Raw genomic sequence first — 14,465 nt, forward strand, 5'->3', positions numbered from 1 at the left:
CACTGCAGTTCAGTTAAAGATATGTCTGGAGACAGATTAGCAGTTTTTTCCCCAAGCAGTGCAGAATTGAGAGATTGGAAGAGAAGCATATTTTGTGGGTAAAGTCTTGGAGAGGATTATAAGAGATACGATTTATAATCATCTAGATAGGAATAATATGATTAGGGATAGTCAGCATGGTTTTGTGAAGGGTAGGTCATGCCTCACAAACCTTATCGAGTTCTTTGAGAAGGTGACTAAACAGGTAGACGAGGGTAGAGCAGTTGATGTGGTGTATATGGATTTCAGTAAAGCATTTGATAAGGTTCCCCACGGTCGTCTATTGCAGAAAATACTGGGGATTGAGGGTGATTTAGAGATGTGGATCAGAAATTGGCTAGTTGAAAGAAGACAGAGGGTGGTGGTTGATGGCAAATGTTCAGAATGGAGTTCAGTTACGAGTGGCGTACCACAAGGATCTGTTCTGGGGCCGTTGCTGTTTGTCATTTTTATAAATGACCTAGAGGAGGGCACAGAAGGTTGGGTGAGTAAATTTGCAGACGACACTAAAGTCGGTGGAGTTGTAGACAGTGTGGAAGGATGTTGCAGGTTACAGAGGGACATAGATAAGCTGCAGAGCTGGGCTGAGAGATGGCAAATGGAGTTTAATGTAGAGAAGTGTGAGGTGATTCACTTTGGAAAGAATAACAGGAATGCGGAATATTTGGCTAATGGTAAAATTCTTAGCAGTGTGGATGAGCAGAGGGATCTCGGTGTCCATGTACATAGATCCCTGAAAGTGGCCACCCAGGTTGATAGGGTTGTGAAGAAGGCCTAAGGTGTGTTGGCCTTTATTGGTAGAGGGATTGAGTTCCGGAGCCATGAGGTCATGTTGCAGCTGTACAAAACTCTGGTACGGCCGCATTTGGAGTATTGCGTACAGTTCTGGTCGCCTCATTATAGGAAGGACGTGGAAGCTTTGGAACGGGTGCAGAGGGGATTTACCAGGATGTTGCCTGGTATGGAGGGAAAATCTTATGAGGAAAGGCTGATGGACTCGAGGTTGTTTTCGTTAGAGAGAAGAAGGTCAAGAGGTGACTTAAGAGAGGCATACAAAATGACCAGAGGGTTAGATAGGGTGGACAGTGAGAGCCTTCTCCCGCGGATGGAGGTGGCTAGCACGAGGGGACATAGCCTTAAATTGAGGGGTAATAGATATAGGACAGACGTCAGAGGTAGGTTTTTTACGCAGAGTGGTGAGGCCGTGGAATGCCCTACCTGCAACAATAGTGAACTCGCCAACATTGAGGGCATTTAAAAGTTTATTGGATAAGCATATGGATGATAATGGCATAGTGTAGGTTAGATGGCCTTTAGTTTTTGACTTCCCATGTCGGTGCAACATCGTGGGCCGAAGGGCCTGTACTGCGCTGTATCGTTCTATGTTCTATGTTCTAAGCAGCTTCTGAAAAAATAGAGCCAGAGTTTCTGCAGGTTCTTACAAGATTCCGGTATTTTCTTTAAAGCCATGTCAAAATTCAAAGGAGAGGAGACAGACATCTCTTGTAAAGCAGATATTCCTGAGAGTTCAGTGCATTTAACAGTGGATTGAGAGCCAAGATTGGTTTTGTTGTTTGAGTGGGATTAGGGGAGGCAGGGGCACAGTGGTATTGTTGCTGGACAAGTAATCCAGAGACCCAGGCTGATGATCTGGGGATCCAGGTTCGAATCCCACTAAGGCAAGTGATGGGATTTAAATTCAATGAAATACCTGGAATTAAAAGTCTAATGATGACCACGAAACCATTGTTGATTGTCGTAAAAACACATCTGGTTTACTAATGTCCTTTAGGGAAGGAAATCTGCCATCCTTACCTGGTCTGGCCTATATGACTCCAGACCCACAGCAATGTGGTTGACTCTAAACTGCCCCCTTAAGGGCAATTAGGGATGGGCAATAAATGCCGGCCCAGCCTGTGACTCCCACGTACCAGGAACAAATAAAATTAAATAAAGTTAGCAATTAAACGTCATTGCGCCACTGCATTGCTTAGTATTGTTTAAGGGGTAATTGTAAGCTATTTTCTGGTGTAATGTTAAAGATATTTTAATATAGTGTTAGTAATGTTTGTTTTAATATACCATATCCCCATTTCTTTGTGCAATCCCTCTAGGAGCAAGGTAACCTTTCCTCAGTTTTATAAAATTAAAATAAAATATTGGTGTTTCTGTCCAGTATCCAAACCACTGTTGGGGTCTGGTCTGGGATCGTAATATATTGCAGTATATGTATTTGGTGCAGTAAGGGTTAAAAGCCTGGATTAGTACTTGTATGATTGGTGAAGGAGGGCTTTTAAAAAATCCTGGCTCGCAAGACAGCTCAGCTCTTTGGGAGCCAGGGGTGCAGTTAAAGCCATCGTAAAAGTTTGAGCGAATGGATTTTTGTTTTTATTACGAGGGTTCCCTGCGGAGTAGTTAATTCGAGACATTGTGTTCAGTATAGTGAGATGATGCAGTGAATGGGAGGAGCCAGGGGCTGAAGCAGCCAGATGTTGAGGTTTCCAGAGAATTTTAGTTTGTGACTGGAAGGCAAGCTGAGAGGGCTCTGAAGAAATACAGCCAGGCATTCTGCATTGTTTTGAAAGGGTGTCAGGTCTATCTTTTCAAAATCTCAAAAGACACCTCTGTACAGAAAGTATTCCTGAGTGCTAACTGCATTTAAAAGTGGATTGAGATCGGAGTTGATTTTGTTTTTGAGTTGGGAAAAAATGGTAATTAAGGGTTAATGTGTCACTGTGTTGATTAGCATTGTATAAGGGGTAACGTAGGTTTTGTTCTTGTGCGATGTTAAAAAAAAATACCATATCCCTATTTCTTCGTGAAATCACTCCTGGAGCGAGGTATTCTTTCCTCACAGTCTTGCAAAATTAAAATAAAATATTGGGTTTCTGCCCAGTATCCTAGCCACTGCTGGGTTTGCTCCAGGATTGTAATAGCTATTGGGAGCCTTTTTCTTTTTCTACCTCATCTAAACCTGTGATAATCTTGCACACCTCTATCAAATCTCCCTCCAATCTCCTTTGCTTCACAGCGAAAAATCCCAACTTCTCCAACCAAAAGGTGTAGCTGAATTCCATCAGAGAACCATTCTGAGAACCTTACACCCTCAAAACATTACATCCTTCCTAAAATGTGTTGACCAAAACCTTATCACAGCTTTAGAATGGTTCAGTATAACTTCCCTGCTTTCATACCCAATACAGCTACTTCTAAAGCTCAAGATCTCACATACTCCCTAAATCCTGTCACCTTCAAAGACTGTGAAACCCCTGCTCCCCCTGTTGTTACATACTACGTAGAACTGTACCACCCAGCCTATATTGCCTCTCCTCATCCCTTCTACAAAATACATCACCTCAACACTTCTCTGTATTACATTCCATTTGCCACTTGCCTCCCCATTCTGCTAGCCTGTGCCCTATTTGACAAATAGTGGGTAATGTATCTGTGGTTGCTGATGATACCAAGCTTGGTGGTAAGGTAGTTGTCAGGAGGTCAAAAAGACGCCACAAAGGGATACAGACAGATGAACAATGTCGAGAAGTTACTTTGATTTTAAGAATAGAAAAGCAGAATATATTTTTTAAAGTGTGAAACTTTGTAAGTGTTAATGGGGCGGCATGGTAGCACAGCGGTTAGCAATGTTGCTTTACAGCACAGGGTCCTAGATTCGAATCCCGACTTGGGTCATTGTCTGTGCGGAGTTTGCACCATCTCCTTGTGTCTGCATGGGTTTCCTCCAGATTCTCCCATTTCCTCCAAGTCCCGAAAGACGGCTGTTAGGTAAATTGGACATTCTGAATTCTCCCTCGGTGAACCCGAACAGGCGCCGGAGTGTGGCAACTACTGGATTTTCACAGTAACTTCATTGCAGTGTTAATGTAAGCCTACTTGTGACAATAATAAAAAATTATTTTCAAAGAGACTTGGGGGTGTGTTTGATCAAGGGATGCAGAAAGTTCGCATACAGGTACAGCGAGCAATTATGAATGCAAATAGTATGTTAGCCTTTATTGCAGAGGGATTGGATTACAGGAATAAAGATATCTTGCTACTATTTCACAGGGTTTTCGTGAGACCACATCTGGAATACTGTGTGTAATTTTGATCTCCACATTTAAGGAAGGATTTACTTGCATTGGAGGCGGTACAGCGAAGGTTCACTAGATTAGTCCCTGGGTGAGAAGGTTGTCCTGTGATGAGAGGCTGAATAAATTGTGCTTATATTCTCTGGAGTTCAGAAGAATGAGAGGTGATCTCATTGAAACCTACACAATTCTGAAGGGGTTTCATGGGGTGCATGCTGAGAGATTGTTTCCGCTGTTCGGCAATCTAAAACACGGGGGTCACAGTCTCAGGATTTAGGACTGAGCTAAGGAGAAATTTCTTCACTCAAAGGGATGGGACTCTTTGGAATTCTCGACCCCAGAGGGTTCTGGATTCTCCATTGTTGAATATATTCCAGGCTGGGATTGACAGGTTTTTGGTCTCTCGGGGAAATTAAGAGGTACGGGGAACGGGCGGGAAAATGAAGTTGAAGCCCAAGATTAGTCACGATCGTATTGAATGTTGGAGCAGGCTCGATGGGCCAAATGGTCTGCTCCTATTTCTTGTGTCTATGGGAAAAATAATAATTTACCACAAATCACCGTCGTCTGTCCTTAAGTCAATTTTTTAACCATGCTGACCCTGATCTTCCTCTTGACTCAATTTTGTTTACCAGCCTTTTATTTGGTACTTTTGTCAAATATTTTCTTACAAACCCATACAGACATTCAACCACCTCTGCCAACCTTCTCATTGTCAAACACAATTTGTCATTTACAAATCCATCAATATTCCCAAGTGTCTGCTGAAAGGTCTCTCGGGCCAGCAATTACTAGAGCTTTCCTGAATAAGGTTATTATGTTTCTCACTCTTCAATCCTCTAATCTAGACCAGTGGTGGGCAATCTGTGGCCCGGGGATCACATGTGGCTCATCTGGGTTCGGAGTTCGGCCCACGAGACATTTGTTGACCGTTGTCCATGTGCAAGGTTGTGAAGTTCCACTGATATTTGTCCATGTCATTTTTTTCCTGACGCTATGACTCAAGTAATTCGCACAGAAAGCAAGGGCAAGTGAAGCGAGTGCGTGCTGATTGCTCAAATATTGACTGTGGGAGCTGTGCACTCCCTTTGCGTTCAAAGTCTATATATTTGTTTTGACTTTTTTGAAGTTGATGACAGTTCCATTAATACATAAATGATGAAGCATTTTCTATAACTCTATACAGTCTGTATTAAATCTAGCTATAGTAATAATAATCTGATTATAATATAATATTTAGTGTCACAAGTAGGCTAACATTAACTGGAGTTACTGTGAAAATTCCCTAGTTGCCACATTCCGGCTCCTACTCGTGTAAACATGGAGAATTCAGAATGTCCAATTCATCTACCAGCACGTCTTTCAGGACTTGTGGGGGGGGGGAAACCGGAGCACCCGGAGGAAACCCATGCAGACACAGGGAGAACATGCAGACTCCGTACAGACAGTGAACCAAGCCAGGAATCGAACCCGGGTCCCCGACGCTGTGAAGCAACAGTGCTAACCACTGTGCTACCATGCCGCTCATATTAAATATTATTCATGGGGTCATAGTTAGTGAACAAGTCTGATTTCAATCTTGCGGCACACTGAGGTGAAGGAGGGCCATTCACTAGCCTAGATTGTCCATCACTGCTCCAGCACCTCCATGTATCTAGGGAAGATTATGCCAATCCCTTCCACTGTCTCTACAAATTCCTTCATCAACTTGGGATGCAGGTTGTCTTAGCTGTGCATAGGCAGCCTTTCCAGTACCTCCTGCCTCAAAATATTTGCCGCATCCATTACCTCTACCATCTCCACTTCTACTCATGATTTGCCACTAGTCTCTTATTTCATAAAAACCAATACAAAGTACTTTAATATTCTAGCTTTGCACCTCTAAGTCAAGTCATATTCTTTGCCCTAAAAAGGACACACCCCACATCTTACCCCTTTCTTACTATTATAGAATCATAGAATGCCTACATTGCAGGAGGGCATTTGGCCCATCGAGTCTGCACTGACCCTCTTGAAGAGCACTTTACCTTGGTTCACTCCCCCATCCTGGCTAGATCCCCTCATCCTACTAAAGTTCTTCATCTCCCATTTTAGACGTTCCACTGCAGATTGTTCCTTGAACAAGTTGCCCAGATAGACGACCAGCTCTATAAGATTCATGGATCTTCAGTCCTATGCTTGTATCATACTCTCCCGCACCTCATGGTCAAAGAACTGTAGTTATGGGACAGGGTGTTGTGTCTCCACCAATGATCAGACGCAACAACACGCCACGGGAAGCAGTTAGCAAATTCTGCTCTCTTGGATCTACAGGGACAGACAGACAACCTGCTTCCTGATGAAGAGCTCAGCAGATGTATTGGAAAGGCAGCCCACCAACTTTGGTTGATGAACAAACAGATCCATAGGGCCAAAACAATTATCTACAAGGTCAGTATCCACAGCACATGCTGGGTGACAGCGAAGCCTGGACAACTAATACCCAAGAACAAAGGCTCAATAATTTTTTATCTTTGGTATCTATGACGCATGTTTGGCATCACATGGGGAAAAAGGTTCATCATGATGCAGTCCTTTCTAGGGCAAACATGCCAAGCAGGCAGAGTTATTCAAGCAAAGAGGGCTTTGCTGGCTTGGGCATGTGCTTAGATGGAAGACAGAAGCAGCCTGAAGGATAGGACATACAGGGAGGCAGCTGTGCCCCGGAACCACCAGAACTCCCAAAACTCCAATTAAAAAGGATGCTGTAAAAAAGACATCAATCATGACAGTGGGAAAGTTTAGCAGGTGTTCGATGCACGAGCTGTGAGCAGGAGTTCACCACCGTCATGTGGTTTCAGAAGCTCTAAAACAGGAGCCAGCCCTGCAAAACAAAAAAGGAGGCAGCAGCGATCATCCCGCATCACCAACTAGGGACAACTTCATGCGAGACAGACTTGGCCTTTCCAGAATTGTCTTGTTCAACCATCAGAATAGTGCATAGAGTCAGAGTTTTACAGTACAAGAGGCCCTTTGGCCCATGTCAGTGTCAGCCAAATGCCTATTCTAATCCCATTGTCAAGCACTTGGTCCGTATCCTTGTCTGCTATGGCATTTCAAGTGCTCATCTAAATGCTGCTTAAATGTTGTGAGGGTTCCGCCTCTACCACTCTTTCAGGCAGTGATTCTCACCACCTTCTGGGTGAAAAAGTTTTCCTCAAATCCCTTCTGCATCTCATGTCCTTACCTTAAATCTGTGCGCCCTGGTTAGTGACCCTCTATGAAGGGATAAGTTTCATTCTATTGCCCCGATCCATGTCCCAGATAATTTTGTACAGCCCACTCAGGCTCCCCCGATGCCATTTCATCGGACTTCAAAGTTCAGGCTGTATTTCTCTCATCTCTCACAGAAGGCAGGATGACAAGATTGCTCATCACCATTACTAATCTAAACTTTATGATACATTGATCACTCTTACCCAAATGATCCCCCACTGATACTTGGTCCACCTCTTTCGCAGCACCAGGTCCATCAATGCCGCCTTCATAAAACAGTACAGCACAGAACAGGCCCTTCGGCCCTCGATGTTGTGCCGAGCAATGATCACCCTACTCAAACCCACGTATCCACCCTATACCCGTAACCCAACAATACCCCCCTGAACCTTACTTATTAGGACACTACGGGCAATTTAGCATGGCCAATCCACCTAACCCGCACATCTTTGGACTGTGGGAGGAAACCGGAGCACCCGGAGGAAACCCACGCACACACGGGGAGGACGTGCAGACTCCGCACAGACAGTGACCCAGCCGGGAACCGAACCTGGGACCCTGGAGCTGTGAAGCATTTATGCTAACCACCATGCTACCGTGCTGCCCCTTTGTTACTTGGCTATGCACACTTACTTGGAGGGGGGGGGGGGGGGGGGGGGGGGGGGGGAGGAGAGAGGGTGGAGGGGTTGTTGGGTTACGGGTATAGGGTGGATACGTGGGTTTGAGTAGGGTGATCATTGCTCGGCACAACATCGAGGGCCGAAGGGCCTGTTCTGTGCTGTACTGTTCTATAAACTCTTCCAGTGAAGAAAAAAAAAGGGTAGCACGGTAGCACAAGGGATAGCACTGCAGCTTCACAGCGCCAGGGGCCCAGATTCGATTCCCTGCTGGATCACTGTAAGTGCGGAGTCTGCAAGTTAGAACATAGAACATAGAACAGTACAGCACAGAACAGGCCCTTCGGCCCTCGATGTTGTGCCGAGCAATGATCACCCTACTTAAACCCACGTAACCCGTATACCCGTAACCCAACAATCCCCCCATTAACCTTACACTACGGGCAATTTAGCATGGCCAATCCACCTAACCCGCACATCTTTGGACTGTGGGAGGAAACCGGAGCACCCGGAGGAAACCCACGCACACACAGGGAGGACGTGCAGACTCCACACAGACAGTGACCCAGCCGGGAATCAAACCTGGGACCCTGGAGCTGTGAAGCATTGATGCTAACCACCATGCTACCGTGAGGCCCCTAACCACTGTAGGGGCCCCCCAGTTCTCCCCATGTCTGCGTGGGTTTCCTCTGGGTGCTCCGGTGTCCTCCCACAGTCCAAAGACGTACAGGTTAGGTGGATTGGTCATGCTAAATTGCCCTTAGTGACCAAAAAAAGGTTAGGAGGGGTTATTGGGTTACGGGGATAGGGTGGAAGTGAAGGCTTAAGGGGTCGGTGCAGACTCGATGGGCCGAATGGCCTCCTTCTGCACTGTATGTTCCATGTTCTATGTTCTAATTACTGTGCCGCCAATAAAGCCAACTGCTTTGTCCTGGATGGCGTTGAGCTTCTTGAATGTTGTTGGAGCTGCACTCATCTAGGCAAGTGGCGAGTATTCCATGACACTCCTGACTTGTGCCTTGTAAATGGATGACTAGCTTTGGGGAGTCAGGAAGTGAGTCGCGTGCTGCAGGATTCCTAGCCCTTGACTTGGTCTTATAGCCACAGTATTTATAAGGCTGGTCAAGTTCAGTTTCTGAAAAATGGTAACCCCCTAGATGCTGATAGAGGGGGATTCAGCAATAGTATGCAATTGATTGTCAACGGACAATGGTTAGATCCTCTCATTAGAGATGGTCATTGCCTGACATTTGTGTGGCGCAAATGTTATTTGCTACTTGTCAGTCCAAGCCTTGCTGCATTTGGACATGGGCAGCTTCAGTATTTAAGTTGCAGCAAATGGTGCTAAACATTGTGCAGTCAACTCACTTCTAAGTACATAAAAAGCAAGGGGGTAGCCAGGGAAAGGGTTGGCCCACTGAAGGACAGGGGAGGGGATCTGTGTGTGGAGCAAGAGGAAATGGGCGAGGTACTAAATGAATACTTTGCGTCAGTATTCACCGAAGAGGAGGAATTGGTGGATGTTAAGTCTGGAGAAGGGTGTGTAGATAGCCTGGGTCACATTGAGATCCAAAAAGACGAGGTTTTGGGCGTCTTGAAAATATTAAGGTAGATAAGTCCCCAGGGCCTGATGGGATCTACCCCAGAAAACTGAAGGAGTCTAGAGAGGAAATTGCTGAGGGCTTGACAAAAATCTTTGGATCCTCACTGTCTTCAGGTGATGTCCCGGAGGACTGGAGAATAGCCAATGTTGTTCCTTTGTTTAAGAAGGGTAGCAAGGATAATCCAGGGAACTACAGGCCTGTGAGCCTTACGTCGGTGTTAGGGAAATTACTAGAGAGAATGCTTCGAGACAGGATCTATTCCCATTTGGAAGCAAATGGACGTATTAGTGAGAGACAGCATTGTTTTGTGAAGGGGAGGTCATGTCTCACTAACTTGATAGAGTTTTTCAAAAAGGTCAAAAAGATGATTGATGCAGGTAGGGCAGTGGATGTTGTCTATATGGACTTCAGTAAGGCCTTTGACAAGGTCCCTCAAGGTAGACTGGTACAAAAGGTGAAGTCAGATGGGATCAGGGGTGAGCTGGAAAGATTGATACAGAACTGGCTAGGTCATAGAAGGCAGAGAGTAGCAATGGAAGGATGCTTTTCTGATTGGAGGGCTGTGACTAGTGGTGTTCCGCAGGGATCAGTGCTGGGACCCTTGCTGTTCATAGTATATATAAATGATTTGGAGGAAAATGTAACTTGTCTGATTAGTAAGTTTGCGGACGACACAAAGGTTGGTCGAATTGCGGATAGTGACGAGGGCTGTCAGAGGATACAGCAGGATTTAGGTCGTTTGGAGACTTGAGTGGCGAGATGGCAGATGGAGTTTAATCCGGACAAATGTGGGATACTGCATTTTGGAAGGTCTAATTACAGGTAGGGAATATACAGTGAATGGTAGAACCCTCAAGAGTATTGACAGTCAGAAAGATCAGGGTGTACAGGTCCACAGGTCACTGAAAGAGGCAACACAGGTGGAGAAGGTAGACAAGAAGGCATATGGCATGCTTGCCTTCATTGGCCGGGGCATTGAGTATAAAAATTGGCAAGTCATGTTGCAGCTGTATAGAACCTTAGTTAGTTCAGGTACTTGGGGGTTCAGGTGGCCAGGAGCTGGGGGGCCTTGCATAAGCTAAACCTCAAGGCTGGTGGAGCAAATGGAGGAGGAGTTTAAGAGGTGGGACATGCTCCCGCTGTCTTTGGCGGGTAGGGTGCAGTCAGTCAAGATGACGGTGCTCCCGAGGTTTCTGTTCCTGTTCCCGTGCCTCCCCATCCTTATCCTGAAGGCCTTTTTCAGGCGGGTTAACAGGAGCATTACGGGGTTTGTGTGGGCACACGGGACTCCAAGGGTGAGACAGGTGTTCTTGGAGCGGGGCAGGGATGGGGGGGGCTGGCGTTGCCCAACCTCTGTGGGCTTTTGGGCTGCCAACGCAGCGATGGTGCGCAAGTGGGTAATGGACGGGGAGGGGGCGGCATGGAAGAGGCTGGAGATGGTATCCTGTGTGGGTACAAGCCTGGAAGCGCTTGCAACGGCGCCGCTGCCACTCCCTCCGATGAGGTATACCACGAGCCCGGTGGTGGCAGCTACCCTCAAGATTTGGGGGCAATGGAGGTGGCACGGGGGGAGGTGGGGGCCTCGATGGGGTTCCCCGATACGGGGGAACCACCGGTTTGTTCCGGGGAGAATTGATGGCGGGTTCCTGAATTGGCACAGGGCAGGTGTCAGGAGGCTGGGGGACCTGTTCATAGACGGGAAGTTTGCAAGCCTGGGTGAGCTGGAAGGGAAGTTCAGGCTCCCCCCCGGGAACACCTTTAGGTACATGCAAGTAAGGGTGTTTGTCAGGCGGCTGGTGGCAGGGTTCCCCCTGCTGCCGCCGCGTGGGATCCAGGACAGGGTGCTCTCGGGGGTATGGGTTGGAGAGGGGAGGATCACGGAAGTGTACCAGGTGATGCAGGAGGTAGACGAGGCCTCGGTGGAGGAGCTGAAAAATAAATGGGAGGAGGAACTGGGTGAGGAGATTGAGGAGGGGACGTGGAGGCCTGGGTCAACGATATGGCGGGGTTTATTAAATTGGAGAGGGTGAAATTTGCCCTAAGGGGGTCAGTGCAGGGATTTTTCAGGAGATGGCAACCATTCCTAGATCTCCTGGCAGAATGGTAAAAACAAAAGGTCAGCAGCAGCAGCAACCGGGGGGGGGGGGGGGGGGGGGGGGGTTGTCTCTTTGTTTTTGTTTGGGGGGGGGGGGGTTGTCTCTTTGTTTTTGTTTTGGGTTGAATATCTGTGTTTTGCCAATGACGGGCGTTAATTTATTGTTTCTCTTTTGTATCTACAGCGGGCAGGTGGGGGGGGGGTTGTTTGTTTTTTTGTTCTTAGAATTTTCTGTTATTGTTTTCTTTTTTGTGAAAATGTGAAAATTTGAATAAAAAATTATTTTTTTTAAAAAAGAACCTTAGTTAGGCCACACTAGGAGTATAGTGTTCAATCCTGGTCGCCACACTACCAGAAGGATGTGGAGGCTTTAGAGAGGATTCAGAAGAGATTTACCAGAATGTTGCCTGGTATGGAGGGCATTAGATATGAGGAGAGGTTGAATAAACTCGGTTTGTTCTCACCGGAACAACGGAGTTTGAGGGGGGACCTGATAGAGATCTACAAAATTATGAGGGGCATAGACAGAGTGGATAGTCAGAGACCCTTTCCCCGGGTAGAGGGATCAATTACTAGGGGGCATAGGTTTAAGGTGGAGGGGGCAAGGTTTAGAGGAGGTGTACAAGGTAAGTTTTTTTTTACACAGAGGGAAGTGGGTGCCTGGAACTCGCTGCTGGAAGAGGTGGTGGAAGCAGGGACGATAGTGACATTTAAGGGGCATCTTGACAAATACATGAATAGGAAGGGAATAGAGGGATAGGGACCTCGGAAGTGTAAAAGATTTTAGTCTAGACGGGCAACATGGTCGGCGCAAGCTTGGAGGGCCGAAGGGCCTGTTCCTGTGCTGTACTTTTCTTTGTTATTTGTTCTTTGTTCTGACCTTATGATGGAAGGAAGGTCATTGATTTTTTATTTTAAAAAAAATTTAGGGTACCCAATTAATTTTTTCTAATTAAGGGGCAATTTAGCGTGGCCAATCCACCTACCCTGTACATCTTTTTTGGTTATGGGGGTGAAACCCATGCAAATACGGGGAGAATGTGCAAACTCCACACGGACAGTGACCCAGGGCCAGGATCAAACCTGGGACCTCGGTGCCGTGAGGCAGCAGTGCTAACCACTGCGCCACCGTGTTACCCTAGGAACGTCATTGATGAAGCAGCTTAAGATGTTTGGGCTTAGGATACTACCCTGAGGAACTCCTACAGTGATGTCCTGGAACCGAGATCTCAATTTGTGCCAGGTATGACTTCAGCCACTTCTTTTTTTTTTAAATAATTTGTACTGAAATTTTTTACAGAAAATATAACAACAAACAATGAAAAGCAACAATAAAACACCATAATAACTGTAACACCCCCAAGACCGTAGCAACCCATGTATCTCACCCCCCCAAACCCAATATACAACAAGAGAACTTAAAAATAAATTAAAATTAAATAAACATAAGTCAACGCCCCCCCATCTTTTTCCCCCCTCCCCCCCGGGTTGCTGCTGCTGCTGACCCAGTACCCTATCGCTGAGCCAGAAAGTTGAGGAAAGGTTGCCACCGCCTAAAGAACCCTTGTACCGATCCTCTCAGGGCAAATTTGACCTTCTCCAGCTTAATAAATCCCGCCATGTCATTGATCCAGACTGAATCAAATTGGCTGAATACTGACATCTGTGCTGCTGGGGATCTCTGGAGGAGATCACAGTTCATTAGCTGTCCACCTTGGTTCAGTGGGTCGCACTGGCACCTCGGACTCAGAATATTGAGTGTTCAAGTCCCATTCAAAAGATTTGAGCTACATTGGTGAAAAGAAAATTCAGGGTTTTCCTGTGGTTGGAGAAATCCACTCGAGGAAGTTATCTGAGATTGAGAGGACTTATGGAGTGTATCCAGTGTGTGCACCATGGGGCAGATTGAGTGGACAATGTGGGCTAATCAACAGACTCTAGCAGCTGGACTCATTTTGCTGATTGGAGGTGTAGTTGGAGTGGATTGGTTACCCTAATTCAAATCTTGGGAATTTGCTGCTTATGGTATTTCTGTTGGAGCTTTTGTAATTTTATTGGAATATCCGACAGGGAAGAGGAGAAAGGGAACAACTCTGGAAAGACCAGGCCAGGGCTTTCTGGCAGCTGTTGTGAAATTGTTTGTACCTTTAACCCGGAATTACTATGTCTGTGCTATTCTACATGCTTGCCTCGCAGTACCTGGAGGTTTTATATTACCCACAGTTCTTGGCTCTGTCAACCTTGGCATCGCCAGTCTCAACTACTTGTTTGCTGCCTTGCGAAAAGAGGAATGGAATCCCATCCAGGAGCTGCAGCCTCAAAAATGACACTTTGGAAAGAATATTCATCAGCCACCCACAAACCCCCCCCACCACGGCCACTGGCTGAACATCGAAGGAGGCCAGTGGATGGAACCGGGGCTATCCACATCATCGCCACACCAGTCACTCGGGAAGCAAACTGATGGAACTGCTTCGATGATCATTTTAATTACTAACCTATTCTTTTGTTTGACTGAACATCTTGATGCAGGTCACTGGAGTTTTTAGGACTAACGTACGATCAAGTTATGATTTCTTTAGAAGAAATATGAACAGATTTTTTTCCGGAATGGATCTTTCCTCCCTGTTACAATTATTTATTTGTCAGCATTAATTTTCGTGTAATGTTGTTACCTAAAGCTATCCCATTTTATTTTTTCTCCAGCATTGTACAACTGCTGTTGATAAGCTTGTTCTTTGTAAAGTATTAATAAAACAATGGGCTC

At 46.1% G+C, this 14,465-nt stretch overlaps 1 protein-coding gene and 1 pseudogene across 4 annotated transcripts in view; one reads left to right on the plus strand and one right to left on the minus strand.

Annotated features, from left to right (window-relative positions):
* The window catches only part of rabgap1l (RAB GTPase activating protein 1-like), a 698,291-nt gene that overhangs the window by 143,636 nt on the left and 540,190 nt on the right, over positions 1–14,465 (minus strand). The window lies entirely within an intron of this gene.
* Positions 13,594–14,162, plus strand: LOC119964099 (annotated as a pseudogene).

This window comes from Scyliorhinus canicula, chromosome 4 (genome assembly GCF_902713615.1).
Source record: "Scyliorhinus canicula chromosome 4, sScyCan1.1, whole genome shotgun sequence".
Classification (NCBI taxonomy): domain Eukaryota; kingdom Metazoa; phylum Chordata; class Chondrichthyes; order Carcharhiniformes; family Scyliorhinidae; genus Scyliorhinus; species Scyliorhinus canicula.